Source organism: Prinia subflava, chromosome 4, assembly GCF_021018805.1.
Source record: "Prinia subflava isolate CZ2003 ecotype Zambia chromosome 4, Cam_Psub_1.2, whole genome shotgun sequence".
NCBI lineage: Eukaryota > Metazoa > Chordata > Aves > Passeriformes > Cisticolidae > Prinia > Prinia subflava.
In genome coordinates, this window is record NC_086250.1 from 43,463,590 (window position 1) to 43,483,210 (window position 19,621).

Sequence of the window (19,621 nt, forward strand, 5' to 3'; positions counted from 1 at the left end):
GGTGATCTATTGGCTGGTCTTGCACTACTATGAGCACAGTGGTACATTTTTTTAAATGACAAATGACATTTTTTTAGCCAGATACTTTGTTAGTCTGCTATTCAGTTTCCTGGGCAGCAACTCTGAGGAATAATAGAAGACTTGAAAAACCCCTTCAGTTTTGACAAAAAAGATTTGTGATTTTTTTCCAACTGAACTGAGAGTGAGTACCGTAGTTTTCTCACAATACAGTACTTTGTTTAAAAAAAATACAATTTTTCCCTTTGTCCTCGTGTCTTCAGTCTTTACTTCAAAAGAAGGTTCATATTATTATATATTGTGTTGATATTCTGGTTGAAATCATAAATGTTTGGGAACAGAGGCATAGCAAGAATGATACAGCAAAGCAAACATTTCATTTCAGTTTGTAATACATATTCAATACAAGCACTTTTATATAAGGCATTTATTTTTCTTTCATTGTTTTTCTTAATTTTTTTATTTGATAATATTAAAAGTTGGCAAAACAGAACAAGGATGAGAAATTATTTCTTTGGATTAATACATTCTTACATAAGAGTCAAATTCTTCCCTTGTTGCTTTGACATCAGTGGAAGTTAGATCTGGCATTCAATGTACATTCTATGTTCTGGGCAGAAGAGTGCAAAAATTGAAATGCACAATCCAAAAAATTTTAAGCACCGCCTATCCTACATATGTTCATCTCAGAGATTAATATCTACCAGCCTACACAAGAACAATTAAATCTAAATTTCTAAATGAAGATCATATGGCAGAGGAGATTACGAACATAATATGGGTCATTTCATCTCTAGTTTGCTGTTTCATGTACAGTCCAAGCAAGTAGAAAACAAAAAGAAATCATGAGCAGCAGACATCTGCTGGTAGACAAATGAGCTGATCTCAATACAGCTTTTTCTGGACACACAGACAAATTGGGACAGAGGAGAGATGACGAAGGGAAGTGTTACAGGTGAAGCAGCAGAAAATACATATAGCTACAAAACATCCTGCCCCTCAGAGAAAAGTCTAGAATTGTCCCATCTCTTCGTCCCTAGTGGCCTCACCAGAACCTGACAGGCAAAACACCACAGGAACAACTGCAGCACTGTGGTGGGAATTTCAGTTTCTAATGCTTTATGCACTTTTTTATAAGCAAGCCTATCTTTAAAAAAGGATTTGAAAGTTACATAATATATGGGTTTTCTATATTAGAAAGGAAGACAGAAATTACTCTGTTTAGGTGCACAAGTTGTTTTACAAGTAGCCAGTCTTTCAGATACTTCATCAAGGCTGTCATCACATATCATGGCACTGCTTTACCTTAAAAGGAGGAAAGGAAGGTTTTGTTTTTTAAATCTAGGCTCTATCACAAATAGGCATGACTTAGGTGAGAGCCAGTTTCAGTTCTCACTGCTAGGCTGGCGAGCAACAGCCAAGAACAAAAGATAAGACATTCTGGGAAAGGCAGATACTCCTTGAGAATTAATAAGTACTCCTTAAGAGACCCCCCTTCCTGGGGATGTGGATGAACATTTTCAGGTTTCACTGACAGCAAAGTAATCCACACACATATATGAGGTTATAACAAAACACTACTAAAAGCAACAGATCTCCATGAGAGCTAAAACCACAAATCCTTAAAGTGAGAGAAGTCTGCAGTGGAATGAGGCGCTCTATATTGTAAGCTGCTTTTCCTTTCTTCCACTTACATTTTTTATACATTCATTCAGATTTCCAGGTTGCTAGATTGTCCTTAAATGTCAGAGATCAGGCAAAGGACACAATCTACAGTTCAAGTATTCATTTTGGCTTTTCCCAAATAATAGCATCCAGGTAATCAAAGGCACATAGAATGGTTGTAACATCCAGGAAGAACCAAAGTTAGGAGCAACAAGAATAGCAAAGGGTTAACATCAGCCAATAGCAAGACATTGTTTCCTTTTTAGGAATAATTATTTGAACTAAAACTTCAGGCAAATTCTGTGAAAACATCTGTTCAAGAACCTCAGCATAAATGAAGTCATCTCAGTATATACAAAGAATGAATAAAATTACTCCAAAAATAAGCCAAATACTCTTTATTGGTTACAAATATTTAGTCAGTTCCACTCCAATTCTTAAACAAGGAGAACAGATCCAGAACTTGGAGAAGTCACAAACACGTTCCCTAAAATATTGCTGTTAAAGAGAGGTTGAAGGAACACTATGACTGAAAAGTTAAAGTTTATTGTTCCATTTTAATTAGAATTTAGGCTGATGAAATGCATATAAATAAGCCACATGTTAACTAAAGAAGATAATCATAAGTCATGCATAACAGATTTTTATGGCTACATTCTTCATCCCTCCAGTTTAACAAACTGCTAGTCATGTTCCACAGCAGTGCAGAGGTTCTTCAAGAACACAGCACAGGACAGTGACCTGTCATAAAAATAATATTTTATTAATAAAAAATAATAAAAACACCATTATCATTATATCTGAACCAAGTTAGAAGAATAGACTATTCCTCCATTTCACCCCAAAAAGAAAGTACTAGATACAAGACATGTTGTGGTGGGCAGTGTTACAATTTGTTACAAACTAAATCAAGTTTAAAACCACTGCGTAGACAATAGCTCATTTGTCTTAATATTAATCAGGCTTCTTTCTTTTAAAACAGTTCTCACTCTATTTTCTGTTTGTTTATTCCTTTGCTATGACTGTAAACACTCCAACTGCAGTCCAGAACACTTAATTTATTAATATTATGGACTATAAATGAAGTTGATGTTATACAAAACTTGTCAGCTAGAAAGACTTGGTTGTCATAAGAGGCATTGCCTACCACACACTTTGCTTATTTGCATCAAAAGGAATTGATCCTTTTTTTTTTTTTTCCCCAAATGGCAACTTTCCTTAACACTTAGCATTGCATGATTTGTAGGAGTGAAGTAGCAAAACACAGGGATTGATGGAAGACTGACTGCCCAATCCAAGTTTCACTTCCATTTATTTCTCTAATTGTCCTCAGATGAAATGACCCAGTCACTATTTTTAGCTGCTTTGGGCTGTTCTATCAGCAGCTGATCTAGCAGAGAAAGAGCAGAACTGAGGAGCATGAGGAGACCAGACTTACTGCCTGCTCCACAGAAAGTGCTTGCAAAGCCATTTGGATATTTTAACCTTTTTCTTACCTTCTGATCAGCAGCTTCTGCTGCACAAATTGTTTGCATGTTCTCTTTCTTGAAGACATCTGAAAACTATTGCCACAAGGTGGGTTAGAGAAGCTTGGAAAACCACTACCCCTGAAAGAGCAGTTTGGGGAGCAGCAGGAGGTTTGGGAACATGCTTCCCTAGAAAGGTACAATGGCCTTCTGGCCATCTCCACTCTGCCTGCATGGGCCTGTAAGCTGCCTTTATGCCAAGACCAGTACTTGTGGTGAACCAGACCTGACCTGGCAGAAGGAAAACCCAAGACACATAACCATGATCAGTATAGAAAAGCTGAAAACAAGAGCCCAAGCATAGTGCAAGGAGAGGACGCAGGACCATGTCTCCCAGCAGACATCACCTTGATTTAGCCTTAAACTCATCCTCAGGTGAAATAGGCCAAGAATGTGCCTGGGATGTAACCGCAGTAGGAATGGGTATAGGCTTGGCTGAGATGCAGAAGTCATTTTGCCATGTTCCTCCACAAAGAGGTCACAGAAACTGCACCGGCCCAGCTGACGGGCTCTGTCAGCCTGGCGGAGCCCAGGGTGGGGAAAGCAGCCAGGCAACAGCCAGAGAGCCACAGGTGCTGTTCGTGTTCCCCAGTGCAAGTGGGCAGTTGATCTGAGCAGAGTTTGAGTCATTTATACCAACAAAGGGTTTGTCCTTTCCCTGCTGGATTTTATAACCAGCTATGCCTCTTCCGTTGGCCAGCAATGCCTTGCGCAGCGTTGGACTGGCACTGCTCCCAAATAACTCGACTCTGGTTTCACATTCCTCACCTCCACGTTCACGCTACCCAGCGGTTTATTTTACAGATTCCCTGGCCTCAAGAGGCTGCTATCATGTTCCTCCACCCTGACCACAGCCCTGCCTCCCTGTCCCTTCTCAATAGGGCCTTTGTTGGCTGCCACGTGGGGGTCAGTGGTGGCACCTGGGAGCAGCTCTTGCAGCAGTGCTGGTGCCTGCCTCCCCAGGCCCTCTTCTGAGAGCCCCCAGGGACACACTCTGTGGCTGCTCCAGTCAGGACAGGACTGGTGTGTATTGCTGCTCCACATAGGGCCCTCAGCAAAAGGAGAAACAAACTGCAAGACACTGCACACAGCCAGCAAAACAAAGCACCTACTCCTTTCCTCACCTATGATGTGTTTTCACTGCAGTCCTGCACATTCCAAGGAGGAAATTATTCCCCCTGAACAATGTATTTCATTCCTTCAGGATGATCTGTCTGGAAGAGAATTCCTTTAATCCTAGTCCGTCTGCCCACTTCTGTAAAAAAAAAAAAAATAGAAAAAAACACCATATCCGTTAATCTCACAAAACTGCAAACCCAATATTACATTGAATTAATCCTGTAAAATTGTTTACCATGATCAAATTATATGACAGGCCCAATGTGAAAGTGACAGTTATTAAGACCTTTCCCAGCATTCTGATTACAGGGCAGGTAAATGAGAAAGGCAGCTCTGTCAACAAGTGTTTCCAAAAGATGACACTTTCTATCCATCAAGTACTGTAATGAAGCCCTAAACCTTTGTTAGGGTTACTGCAGGCACTCAGGATGTGAATCAGTAACAGGAGCCCTGGGTTGATCTGGGTCCAAATTCTGATCTTCGCCCAGTTCTGGAGACAATACAGAGAACTTTGCCTTTGCAAAACTCACAACTTGTTCTTGCCCCTCATTCAAAACACCCTGTGATGGTGCAGAGCCACCTGGTTCTCTAATTATTGCTTGCAAATGCAGGTCACACATCAGGGGACAGCTCTATGGAGGGCTGAAAGCAGCAGCTGAGCACAATAGGGTTGAGGCCATCATGAATAGAGACCTAATAGGTAAATATTTGTGTGCCTGTACCTTTCTTAAGGGCTGTATTCAGTTTGCTCTTCAAAGAAGGTGTTGAAAGAGTGCCGCCTACCCTCTGTTTATTCCCATTAGAGGCTACTATTACCCTTTTGGTCCAGAGTCCCTAGCTAGTGTTCAGACTGTTTTTCTTGAGGAAACTGAAGATTGAATTGTGTACAAACAGGGTAGCAACCCTGTTTATTTACTGAAAATGGGCATTAAATTGTATTTCTCCTAATACAATCATCAAACAGCAAGAAGGAATTTCTTTGCTCTTTATTCCAAGCCTTTTATTCACTAGCCAGCACTTCACCCAAAAAGCATGACCTTTTTCCTTGTTATTTTTTCCCCTTCTAGGGCCCCATTACTGAAGCTCATTTGACCATTCTTGGCTTTCTGCAATGGTCTCTGCCTCCTTTTGTGGTATCCCAGCTGCACTGCCTACACACAATTTCATCCAGCTCACACCCAGACATACCCCATTCCTTTCTTTTATCCTCTTTTGAAACCCTTGCAGCAATCCACCTTAGCCCCAAGATGGCCTTGAATGGATTGTGCCATGGCCATCTGCCTCTATCTTTTCAGGATTTTTACATTTGTTCTAAGGCAAAGGTGGATTTTACAATCATCAGCTTCCAGGAGACTTGTGACAGCTTCCTCCACAATGATACACTCATTTCCACAAGGACTCTGGAGTACATCACAGAGAGAAGCTCCTACCTGTGCCTGCACATGCTGTGTGACAGTCACACCATAAGAGTGGTGGCTTTAGCCAGTTGAAGACAAGGATGACCAGGCTCCTAGTGTCTGGGCACTGCTTTATCTTCCCTCCTGCTACAAGCCCGCAGCACTTGCAGAACATGTTCTTGTCACTACAACACCATGGAGGAAGGGAAGCCAGGTACTCCAGTCCCTTGGGTTCCCATAACTGGAATAGTTTCACAGTGGCATCATCAGTCAGCTATTGATATCAGGCAGCACCGATTTCTTACTTTAAAACTGCTCCAAGACTGTAAATGATGTATTATCAAGAAAATAAGAGATAAGAAACCAAATTCCTTTTAGAACAACTTGACTATAAGTCAAACTCACATTGCATTGTTGAGTCACAGATTTTTACTGTCAGTAGGAAAGTCTGAGATGAGAGTTAATGTTGGTTTTCCTGTATCCTGAAGAGAGATCTTCCCTCAATTTCCTCAGCTTACCGATAAATTACAATTCTCGTGAAGTGTGTACAAAACTCTCCTCTCAGTAGGATCAAAATGATACATTCTTATCAACAGAAAGGAAACAAAAATTAAAGAAAACACCAGATTGTCAATACAAAACTAGATCTCTACATCTGCTTGTTCATTATCCTCAAGTACTGCCACCAAAAAAAAAAAAAAAAAGTTACAGGGGAAAAAAAGATATCCAAGAGCAATGTGTCCTGCTTTCCACTGCTTGCCATAAGCTTGGAGAACTATAGATTTCTTCACAGCCCAGGGTTTTTTCTGCACTCATTGCTACTGTCTCCCAAGATACTGCTACATGTCAGTTGCCTGCCTGAAATTTTGCATGAATTGCTGAATCTTGCTATACATTATTTTCTAAAATGCAGAGTGGCAATGAACTGCACTCTCTGATAAAAGGAAAAATTGCTGCTTGATTAACCGTCCTGAACTCAGCCACTGGAAATCATGTAATTTATGATAACTTATGGTTAAAGGAACTACAAGTATTTCTGTTCACCTTTGCTCAACATAATGCTCCTTTTAGGGCAACATATAGGCAGAGTTCCATTAATTAAAGCTATACATTTCACTTCTGTATTTGTTTCATTTCACATTTTGTTTTGTGTTTTCTCAGGCTGTAGTACATATGCTCAGACCCCAAACCACACAGTGTGGGAAGTATACCTAATGAAGGCAGAATTCCAGAGACGTTCTGAGAAATGGGAAACAAAGTACAGTACCTTGGTAGTTTCTGTTATTGTTTGGACTTGATTTGAAAATGAAGCTGCAATCTTTTGATCATATATACTTTAAAATATTATTGTACAGCCATAAATACTATTTCCTGCCTTAAGAAAAATTATGGGCTATTTTCCAGATGCATTGTAGCATAATGGGCATGGCATCAAAAGACAAGATCAATGAATACAGAAAAAACACGTATTTCTTTTTTTTAAAATAAGTTAAATAACTTGACAAGCTTGAATGGGAGTGTGAACACATCTAAGGTAAGATTTTAATACAGAATTGGCCAACACACTGAACAGGAATTTGTTCCTTTAACAGATGCACCATCAGATATGTGAAATATCCCAATTTTGACGGAAAAGAATGGACTAAATCCTCGTCTCTGTTACTGACTGGCTTCAGTTCCCATGGGATGGAATTTGGTGTGGTGAATTTAACAGGAAACAATGGACCAAGCAGCCTCATTGCCTGAAAAAATTAAACACTGTATTTTCATAACTTGGGAGTTATGTAAGGAATATCTCAGAGGCACAGTTGTAAGAGCTCCACATTCTACAAGCACACTTTGAAGGATAAGGCCAAATGATAATTGCCTCCAGAGCTTGGGAAGTATACAGATCTCAAATAATTACAATCCCCAGAGCATGATAATCCCCAACTGCATGAGCAGTTTGGAAATGGTTTAATGCACTTTTGGAAAGAAGATGTGGGGGGAGATGGAGCAGGGAAGGGAGGAGGCCTTTGCACAGCCAAGTTTAATCATTCTTGCTCTATGTGCACATGCTTGTCCTTAAGTAGTTAAGCACCTTGTTCCCCTGAAAGTCCCTAAGAGTAGAAGTAGGCTACATATACCTATACCACTCACATGCACAAGATTAAATACACCCCAGCATTTTCAGGGGCAGAAATTGAGTTGCGACCACTTTCAACTTCACTGGATTAGCTGCTTTTCGATCAGCAAAAATATGTACACTTTGGTCATGCAGGATGGTGAAAATTGCATACACACCCTTCTGTGTGTACATTGGCTAAAGGAGATCTCAGCCCTGAGTGCTGTATCCTATTTATAACTAGCTCCTTTTAAATTTAATAAAATACTATTTGAAAAAAATTATGAAAACGTTCAGCCAGCTGAGAGAGGAGCTCTCATGTCTTGTGAAGACTGGGAACAGGATATAGAGAGAAAAATTCTTAACAGCCCAGTCCTCATCTTTGTCTTGCTCGGTAATTCTTCCCAGACAACTGAGACACCAGGCCTGTGGCTTTGGAGCCATGTTCTACTTTGTGTTTCCCCTAGGTTCAGAGCTAACTTGTTCATGACTGGAAAGTGATAGGGAAAAGAATTGTAAAGTGAGATTTTGAAGAAGGATTTGAAGAATGCAAGCAGAAATCAGAACGGACTGGAAGGGAGCTGTAGGAATTGGAAAGAAACATAATGGCAAAGAGAAAATTCCTGTCTGCAAGCCCTGAGTCCCAAGAGAAGCAGATTTGTAGCACAAGAGAGTCACTGCTCAAGGTTCCAGCAGGCACACCATGTGCCATTGTAGATTTCCTTCAGAAGAGCTCTGTCCTGATCTTGTGTACCATTAGGTGTGCTCCAGCACAACACTGACAGGATTAGCTTCGTGCAAAAGAAATTCAGTCTAGCTGTGTAGGCAAGACTTGCAGATCAATTGGAGGACCTCCAGTGGTGATGATGGTAATGTTTACTGCAAAAAGCATTCTGATCCAAGCTGGCTGGACACAGCCTGGCTGGACATTGCAAAGGCAGAGTAACCAGGCAAAAAGAGCTTTGGTGGAATTTTGAGCAGGGAAGAGGTCTTTGAACTCCATGTGGGTATAAATTAGAAAGTTATGCATACCATGAAATCAACTCATGGCCCTGCTAACCCATGTCACATAACTAGGTATGCAGTCCATGCTCTCAGTATTCCTATACCCCTATACTCTCTCAATGTGAAGGGACTTCTGAAGTTGGCCTCATATATATGGTTTTGCTTCTGTCTCACAAATCTCATATCAGAGCTCTTTAGATGCACTCAAACCCCAAATAAAGGTGCAAGTCTTCAGTGCAGGGACTACATTAGCCTCTAGGACTGAGTCTTAGCACTGGACAGCATTTCCATATATTCTTATACAGAAATACTCTTTTAGCCTAAAATAAAATCAGTGAGCTGATTCTGTGTGTCTTCCTTTAAGTAATGCAAGGAGTCACTTGAGATATCTCCTAGACAAGTAGTCTCAACTTCTTATGTTGCTCTCTGCAGGGCTGGCATCACAGTAAATTAAGCTTTGGTGAAATGTTTCACCCATCTTTTTATACACATACTTTCTGAGCTCTGATCTCACAGACAGAAGCTTCCTGTTTCCAAGGCTTACTCTACTGTGGGCATTCAACACATGCTGAGGAGATGGAGTCAGGGTCCATCGCAGCAACAGAGCACCATTGCTGGATTCAAGTAAGACAAAGTGTAACTGGGACTATCAGACAGTAAGGAGGGAAAGGCAAAATGGAAGAGAAGGCTTCTGCTTCCTCCTGCATTCATGCTGTGATTAATGTGGGAAGTATGACCCATGAATCCCGGCTGTCTTTTCAGGCCATCATCAATGCCACACTCATGGCCTGTGGAAGAGCACAGCCCCAGCTCAGGAGCAGCCAGAGTGCCTGCTGGGGCATGCAGGACCCTACGTGTCTGCCAGGCTCAAATGAAAATGGCAACCACCTAAGTCCTCCAGGCCACTTTTAAAGAGAAAGGTAGATATAATATCTAATTAAAATAATTAAGCTTTAAGAATAAATCACTACATAATAATTAATTTCCGGCAAGAGACGTAGCCTCTGTTCCTCTTTCCCATTTAATTCATTTGTCTATCTGCTGTTCTGCCTGTGCTTAGCAACAGAGGTCAATCCTTGACTCCACTGTAACAATAGGCATTTCCCATTGGCTTTCAGAGAACTTGTGGTCTTCCTGTCTTTATCAAAGCAAAGAAAGCATAAAGACTTAAGTAACAGATAAAGATATTAATTAGTCATAAAGCTAGACCATTTACTAATGCAAATAAGCTGTTTTTCTGGAGATACAAATCCATTCAGAATTATTCAGAGATGGTTTCTGAGAAAATCCACTCCATCAATACCAATGGGCAGAGGTGCAGAAATTTGGTTCCTATCTGTCATCACAAGTTTGAAACGTAACACAAGCTGCAACATGCAAACAGGAAGTGCAGCCAAGAGTACTATATCAGCGTGCTTGTTCCACATGCAAAGTGGCAGTCAGTTATCATCCTGCAGTGTCAAGCCATGAAGCGTCTAAGGTGTGGCTCTTCCTGAATTTCAAAACCCGAACAAAAAAGTGACCATATATAGTGGCAGGATTCTCCTTGGCTACCAAACACCATCCTGTTCCAAAGCACATGATTTTGTTTCCCCCAACCTGCAGGCTCATTCATCACCGTATCATTCGAGTTTCATGCTGTTATAACTCTGTTATCACCAGGTCCATAGAAACTCCCACCGCCTGCTGACACCAAAAGAAAGCACACGTCTTTCCAGTAACACAAAACCAAGTTCTGTTCTGTAGTTTTTTCCAAACAAGTTGTTCCACTGAGTTCAAGTGCACGACAGCTCTGTAAATCAAGGGTCACTTGGCAGCAGAGTCTTAGAAAAGCTAAATAAAATACAGTATTAAAAGTCAAAATTTGTTTACATAAAGCAGCTTTCTTTTTTTCATCCCTTGCTTCTACATTATTTAACTCTTGATTTTTTTACATACTTGTATTTGCTGTATATTTGTTTTGCAAACACCATAACAGAAAGAAGAAAAAAAAAAGAAAAAGAAAGTCTATTTCTTTATTAGACTATTTGTTTAACATTTTAATCCAGGATATTCTATTACCACACTCAAGAGGAATACCCATTAATTTTAAAATCAATAAAAGAGTTGCCTTGTGGGGTTGCATTTAGCCACTTAAGCTGAAAGCAACAAATGAACAGCTAAAAACAGCTGAATCCATTAGAATGTAAATAAGAGATCCTTGCCAAATCTTTCCTGGTTACAAAATACTCTACCAATTTTAAAGATTCCATTGCGATACCTTTGTACTTTATTTATAAGGCTTCCAGCAAGCCACTCCCTTTCCACATTTGTTTGAGCTTATGCCCATATTCCCATGATTAGGGCAGAACAAATCTAGGTGAAAGGTTGATCCTTTTTCACACCAACATTCATCCAAAGTTTTTACCTTTTCCTGAAGATATATTTTTAAATCAGCAACTGAAATCTTAGAAGAATTCAAGAAAAATATTTGAAGTTCTGCTGAAGTTTTTATTTTCACTTCTTCAGAAAAAAAGGCACTTTTCACAAAGCATTTTAACTGCACATTGTATCTTTGCTCTAATGAGCTTCTGTGAAGTTCCCAAATGAGGAAAAACTTTTATTGCTTTTCTCTTTTCTCCAGTGGACTGAGAATTCTTTGAATCAGAGTAAAGAGACCAACTATTTGGCTATCTTTTCTCTCCATCAGTGATATCTGTGCAGCACTGGATGCACTCCCAAAGTCTTGCCTGAACATATTCCAGGCTGAGCTGTGCAGGACTTAGGAGGGGTTCTCTGAAGGCAGTCTCTCCTCTGCACCCTCGCTGGGAAAGCATAAATGCGTTCCCAGGGTGTTACACAACTTTGCCGCAGGTAAAACATGAGATACGGAGTGGGAATGGTAATTAGAAAAAATTCAAAACTGAGTGACCTTCCCTCAGCACCAACATGCCACATAGTACTAGTTCTGTCCTGACATGTGAGGCACTTCTCTTCTGTATCTAATCCAGGAATCACTTTATATTTCATGAATCTACATGCAATGTGAGTCAGATATAAACAGAATTGCCCAACCCTCTAAAAAATTCCATTACACTTACTCTTCCTGCCAATTCAAGTGAAAGTTTTAGGCAGAGCAGGTGGCCTACAACTCGCTAAATTTTTTCCTCTGGCATGAGTGGCTGCGATGAGACAGTTGGGATCACCATCCACATGCAGACATCACCAGCCACATTTGGTCAGCCCAGTCCTGCTGAGAGCCCTTTTCAGGTCTCTGACACACTCCAGTCTCTATTCGGCATGGTCCTTTTTAGGTGCCAGTCTTACTGAGACTCACCAAGGATGTGTTTGGTATCTCTTTGTTCCTTGTTCTCATGGCACAGGGCTGGACAGACAGCTACAGAGTTGAGGAGCTTCCCTTGCTGGAATACACTGCTCCAACACACACACATCTAGAACTGTGTGGCTTAAACAATGAGCAAATCCCTATGAAGTATTCTTCCTTTTATCTTTCTCTTTTCTTTTTCTTTTTTTTCCAAATCTCATATTTCCTGCCCACCCTAGACCTCCACTGAAATGGAATGAAGTTATTTGATAGGCATCTCCTCTTTTACTAAAAAAAAAAAAAAAAAGGTGGGGGGCAGGATTTACAGATACAGCCTTGCAGGTACCTCACAGGTTCACAGACAAGCTGAAAGAAAAGAGGAATTTTTTGTTTGTGAAAACATAGGATAAAATACATTGTTTTCAAGTCCTTGATGCTGAACGGAGAAAGAGGCATATATTCACTTGCCCTGTTCTGCACAACCTGCTGTGTTTCTAACCAGAAGATGAGAGAAGGCTGGCTGATATATATCAGAGAGTTGAATTCACAGTGAAGAAAGTTCAGAAAAATTAAACTAAATGAAAATTAAATTAAAATTTAGATGTGTTTAGAAAAAATAGGCTCATAGGGTTAGAAAAATACAACTTTGCCCTCCACCTAGTTCCTTCCTGAAGTGCTTGCTTGCTGGCTGGTTACTGCCCTCCTCCCCCACTATAAAACAAAACAAAAAAATCTTTATCTCCAGCCTCAGTGACTCACACCAAAAACATACCCTTTTACTTCCCTGAACTTGTGAGGAATTTAGAAGTGCAATCCTCAAAGCCCCAAGGGAAGTTTGGCATTTCATAATAGCCCAGGAGCCCCACCTGAGGTATGAAGAATGCTTTGAAAACATGCCTGTGATTAATTAATTAACATATTGGCATGTAACTAGCTTTATAACCCTCCACCTAATGTTTCGGCTTAGAGCTGCCCGTGCCTGTCACAGACATGGTGTGGACTGATGCCATTATCTTGTAAAGAATAATGCATTTTACGTCTAAGTAAACACAACAATGTAACATAGATACAGCGGCTTGAGTTAAGGATTAATTACAGTGATTCGTAGTGCTTAAAGAGTAGGCAGTTTACAAAGCAAGGAACCAATTACTTTTAAAGACAGGGGTTTTTTGCTCCAACATTTCTCAGTGGTTGCATCATTCTTACTCCTGACAACAAAGCCAAGATCAGCACAATCCAAAACAGCCTCACCTGTGAGATCTCAGCTCAGTCCTTAACATCCAGCTGCTCTCCCAAGAGCACTGAAGGTTTGCTCTCCACTCATAAGGCTGGAGCCCTCTGTGCTCAGTCTCTTGGATAGGTGGGGTGTGGTTGGTGTCCTAACCTGTACCCAGGACAAAGTGCCCATTGGGCACTAATGGCAGGGAGCAGACAGGTGATGGATAATTATCCCAGCAGCCTTATGCACCATGTAACCTTGTGGGTGATATGATTTTAGGTAGTCCTTAGATTTAGGCCTTGTGCACTTTCCAATCAGTTGAGCTGCCTTGTTTAACTTGTAAAAAAAGGTGTTGCTCAAAAAGTGGGAGTTATATTAAACCTTTCTTGAAGTGTTAACTAAATTACTTGGTTAACCAGGGTATTTATTTTTGAATATTTCTGGTTGTTTAGGTAAGCATAAAATCCACACAACCATAGCAAAACACAATCAAAATACTTAAACACAAATCAACTTTCCCCCCTTTCAGCTACTAGAACAACTTGCTTGTTGCATATGAGAGGGTCTTAGGCAAGTACGAAATCAAAGGAACGAGTTTTGTATTTAGCCCAGAGAACAAGGAGGTTCGTGGCCATCCATACATCTCTGGGAACACATTTCACCATGCAGCTGTACCTGTCTCCTTTGCTTGTGGCTTCCCTGTCTTGGCTGACAGATTCACTATTGCAAGGGGACTGATAGCAAAGGAGAACTTCATCAAAGGCGGTGCTGGCTCAACGGCTACTAAGTGTCCAGGTGGGATTTTGGAGAATTTTTCCATCCAGCTTGGAAGTGCAGGGTCAGTCATCAATAGGTGGTTCTGACTGCTAGTAAGATCTGTCACCTCAAAGTCCTTGAAGATGAATTCATGCAAAGTTGAGAGCACTTGTCCCTTTTCTTTATTTTCTAATTTGTGTACTGGACTTTGCTTTGGTTTGACTGTAGACAGCAAACCTCCTGAAATATTAGGAAGCTCTAAAAAGTTAGTGGTTTGTGAATGTCCCATGAGTCAGTGGAAACCTCATTTGTATTTTGTTTTCTAGGTTAAATCACAGAAGAAAGTAGTAAGCAGCACAGGATTCCCTTCTGGAAACGGTGTGAAATCTAGACCTTGCAATCACATTTGCCAAAGGTGCTTGCTCTTCTGGTGATGAGTGAGATGCAATATGAACATCAAAACTGGATTAGTGTTCATGAATAAAACAATGAGATAAAAAATTCTGATGGAAAACAAGCAAGTGGGATTCAGTTTAGCAAAATATGTATATAGAAAATAAATACTAAATCCTTCAAGATAGAGCAGCCTTACTAGAAAAAACTGCATTGATACTGAATATTTATAGGTCTGAAAACTTCTAATTCTGCACAGTTGGTACAGAACTAGGATATGCTGGTATTTCTCAGATATCTTGAGATATCTGAGATCTGGATACCTCAATACCAGAATGACAGCTACAAATTGGAAGGCATTCAGCAAAGTGCAACAGATAAAGATACAAAAGATGTATCTAATGTAAGTTGAAAGAGGAAAGCTTGAGGGTAAAAGAAAAAAAACCTCTTACAAAATATTTGAAAAGTGTGACCAGAAATGAATTGTTTAGATTGCTATGCTAAGAAGTAAAAAAAGTGGAAGGATGAATATTAATCTATCCAACTCTTTGTATTGCTAAAGAAATACATTGAATGCTAAAGAAAGAATTGTGTACTCAGTCTCATGTAGGAGTAGAAATTAGGAACCTGATTTGTTTCAAATCCACTGTTGCTGTGTTTGTTCTCCACTTTTTTTTCTTTTTTTTCTTTTTTTTCTTTTTTTTTTACATACTAGTGTAATTTTTTTTCTCTAGAATAATATCATGATAACATGCTGAATTGCTTCCCCAAAAGATTTTGTCCTCTCTCTACATATACCTATAAAGTAGCCAAAAAACAAGAATGGATTTTTTTTTTTCTGCTTGTTAAGCATCTGTCATTTCCACTTTTCTCACTTCTCCACAGTTTTTCAAACTGTGTCTTCTAGGAGTTACTGTATTTTCTCTCAGCATCAAAAGCATTACAACCACAGCCAAGGCCATGGATGCTGAAGACTCAAGAATGTCTTACAGGAGTGAGTCTTGACCCAACTATTCATTGTGGACCATGAGAATAATCCCACACCACTGCAGGTGGTCAAGTTTTGCTCATGATTATATGACTGTTGCTAGACTTGAAGATTTGTTGAATTTGTAACCAGAGCCCTATTACCTTGATAGGATCATAATTCATGGGCTAATTAAAAATAGCTGACAACAGCATTTATTGTTCAAGGAAGGAAACAGCCTTTGAAGGTCCCTTCCACCCATCAAATTTCATTACGTAACAATGAAATACATTTTTCTGAGCACCTGGAAATTTCACACTCTGCACCTTTCTAATGCACAAACTTCATTCTTTTACAAAGGGATGATGGATGAGAAAAGATATCTGATAGAAATTCCAGAATCTGTTTTCCTCATCCTTCCTTAAAATTTTCATAGTCAATGTTATAGCTAGAGTCAACAAGACACAGCTGACTCAAAATATCTGGGATGATTGTATAATTATTACACTCTTCATAACTTTTATTCTCACTGCATGGTACAAAACTGTGAGATTTCAGTAAGAATCACCTACAAAAATGTTACATTTACCATTGAAGATTGTCTGTCAGTTTTGAAAAGATTAAAGGAAAAATTTGAAGATAAATAATAAACATTGTTATGCAATATCTATAATACACGATGCTAACAACCTGTATAGACTGTTTATATATTTGTTTATATATTTGTTTATATATTTGTATAGACATAAGAGGTCATTGAAATACAAATTCAGTAGCACTGTATGCTACCAACCTCCTTTTTGGAAAAAATTACTTACTTATATAAAGATCAGTTTTTATTTTTGTCAAATATTTGGATAACAAAGGCAGTGAGAAATTCCAGTCTCAATTACTTTTCTTCCACTCAGCTTCCCTTGACAAAAGTTAATCTAATACTGTTACACTACCTGTTAATCATAGTTGAAATCCTGCATAAACTTGTGTCTTGGTTTGGAAAGACAAGTATCTGTCAGGGAAAAGTGGAGTTTCCCTTGGACTGGAGAATGTAAAGCCCCCTACTTCCAAATTATTAAAATTTTGCAATTAGGAGGTTTCAGGCAAAAATATGGGAATAGAAATAATAGTTGTTTGCTAGGAATATTAAAAAATATAAATGCATAAATTAAAAAATAAATAAATAAAAGCAAGCAAACAAAAAGTCCTAGAAAACCCTGCTGAAGGAGTCAGGAATATGACCTGGGTGTTGGAAGCAGACCAAATAAATCCTCCTGGAGTGACAGATGTTGTTCTTTTGGAGTACAGATGATCCTGTAGACAGGTTCAGTGGTGGTGAGATGAGTCTGGTCTTCCTCTGAGAAGGGAGATCCGGTGAAAAGGGGAGGTCCAAGGTCCCTGTGCCCCATTTTTATCTGGGTAGGGAATGGTTGGCTGCTCCCCACTGGGTGGAGCATTTCACAAGGGGATGATGTAATGTGTCATGTCATTGGTGAGCCTTAATGGCCCATTAACAGAAGATATCCCCGGGGGGGGGGGGGGGGGGGGGGGGAAGGGGTGTGGACGGGGGGGGGGGGGGGGGGTGGTGGACAGTTGATGAAAGAGATAAGAAACACTGCCCCACCTGGTTTTAACAGATGGTCTATTATCAGAAGGCATCCCTTCTGATAACCCTGGAGTTAGAAGAGATAAAGAAAAAAGAATTAATCCCCCAAACGCTTTCTACAGATGAAATAGAAAACTTTTTTTTTTTTTTGGTTGCGTAACCCAAGTCAACTTGCTTTAAGAAATTTGGTGGCTCTTAGTTGAGGAAAAAATACTTTTGAAACCAAGAGGAAGCCTGACATACCAGATTTGCAAACTGCCGTCCTACAGTTATGTGTAGTATATAAGTGTAGTAGTTCTACAGTTATATATGTAGTAGTATATGTGTAGTATAGTTGTTTGCATGTATATCAAACCAGAAGTACAAAATAGTCCACAATCTAAATTAGGAGCCTTGATTTAGAAAGACTATATGTCCCAAAAGAGGCAAAGACTCAAGGACTTGCTTATTATTTTCAACCTCTCAGATGGTTGTATGATTTCACCTGTGGGTGCCAACACGTTTTTCTCAGTTTTTTGGTGGCTGAAGTCGGTGTGGGTTTGGTGGTCCCTGCTGGACAGATGACCATAGCCAGAAACTTCCTGTGCAGCTGGCCATGCTTTGTGCATTTGTTCAGGAGCAGCAAGGCCATCTACAAAATCACTCCATTCTCTCCTGAAGACATATTAGTGACCCTTTCACTGGCTTTGCCCAGGCTCAATTTCTCCCATGGCAAAATTCACTGGAGGCTGTGACAAGGCTTGCACTGATTTCACACATCATGACTGTGTTACACCCCAGCATCAGAGACTAAAATTATCAACCTTATGTTTTCCATCACATCACCAGCCATTAAAAAGGAAAGAAGAATATTAAATTAAGGGCCATATGAACAAAACTCCAGATGAGGTATAATCCTGTGCAGGCATCTTCCTCAGCTTCCCATCCTTCGAGTGTCAAAGGGACACTCAGCACTGTGAGGCTGAGAATACTTTAGCAGAATAAAAAGCCCAATTTATACACAGACAGCATTAACAGGATTGACTTGTTGATCTGTCCATGTCTTACCAGTGGAAGTATTAATTGCTTACTGTGGGGTGTAAACCCCAGAGCAAGGAAACCCAGCTATGCCATTACTCCACACACACCAAGGCAGGTAATACATTGCTGAGATGGGATTCCATTCCATACAATGATCTGACCTTTGTAAAAGAGAAAGAGCCCATTAGGAATTAATGTACTGCACATAGAAATGTCTGCTTGCATTCCTCTTTCACAGACATGTGTTTGGCGCCTGGGGTATTAACTTTCAGACTTTGTTTCTTTTTACTGTATATTCGTCTGCGTACTGTTGCCTACAAATGGGGTGCAGTAGAAAAACAAGCAGTGTTGCCTTTGCCCTTTCCCATTTCTCTTGGATGCACAGGTCATTCTTTCATAAGATCATAAGTGACCTTAATAATTTTGTATATGAGGTGTTATAATCTAATGAGAGATTATGTTCTATTTTGGTTAGAACTATAACCCATATTAAGTTTTTATCTATAAGTAACAGGAGATATTTTTAATACTGCAGTAGCAATAAAACAAACACCATTGTAATGAAGTGTCTCTGGAAAATGAGATGAAAATAATAAATGCCTAGACAAAAAAGAAAGGCAAATTATTGCTGTTTAATAAATATGCAATTGCTTCCAAAAATATTACAAACTTATCTCATTCGGAGGTATATTATATGCTATTTTGATTAGGTATCTTGCATAAATTAAAAAATTATGCAAGACACTCTCATTTTGCAGACTCAGAAATGTAAAATATTTTCAGAAGGATCTTAATCACAAACTGTCCAAAATATAGTTTTAATCATAATGCAAAGAAATCAGTCTGACCAATGAACCATGCAATTTATGCTCCGAAACCTATTCATAAAACAGAAATTACTGAATTTCTTCAGAACTAATGTATTTCTCACTTCATATATGAACATACCCTTAAGTTCAATCCAGTAATTTTTTTAACATAGCTGAGAATATGTTTTGATTCCACATCTTTCTCTGTGTTCCAGTGTACTTTTGGTAGTTATACTCCTTTATTACTATTTTGAAAGAATGAACATGCAGTTTTCTATTTCAACACTAGCAGGTTACGAAGCTCAAGGCAGATATTAACAATTATGTAACTTGAAATACATATATATATAACTTGTTTGAAAAACAGTAACTAACAACCACTAGTACCTATGCATAATGTATATTATACATAGTCTCAATATTAAGCAAAAAATAATTTCAATAGCGTGATGTAAGTGCTTACACATCATAAAATAAAGGAAGTTGGAAAGAACACTTATATGAATACACTGCAGAAAAGAGTAAATGGCAGGAGAAGATTTGGAACAAAAGTCATTTTGTCATCTTTTAACAGCAACTGTGTGTCGGCATAAGCACAAGCACTCAGTGCAGAAAAGCTGAGATTAAAAGCTCCTGTGCATGAATACATGTGGACAATGATGTTAACACTAGTCATTCAAAAGGGGATAAAGAGGCCATGGATGAAAAAAGGATGAGAA

At 39.4% G+C, this 19,621-nt stretch overlaps 1 long non-coding RNA gene across 3 annotated transcripts; it reads right to left on the reverse strand.

The window, feature by feature from the left end:
- Positions 1 to 2,075: 2,075 nt before the first annotated feature.
- On the reverse strand, positions 2,076 to 14,229 carry LOC134549371 (uncharacterized). Of its 3 annotated transcripts, none has more exons than XR_010080083.1 (4): positions 13,390 to 14,229; positions 4,334 to 4,464; positions 3,180 to 3,245; positions 2,076 to 2,424 (listed from the first exon to the last, which is right to left on the reverse strand). It is a non-coding gene; the product is annotated as an uncharacterized LOC134549371 (long non-coding RNA). The 3 variants fall into 3 exon arrangements; XR_010080085.1 differs by lacking the exon at positions 13,390 to 14,229 and adding an exon at positions 4,564 to 4,998; XR_010080084.1 differs by lacking the exon at positions 13,390 to 14,229 and having other exon boundaries at positions 4,334 to 4,998.
- Positions 14,230 to 19,621: the final 5,392 nt, after the last annotated feature.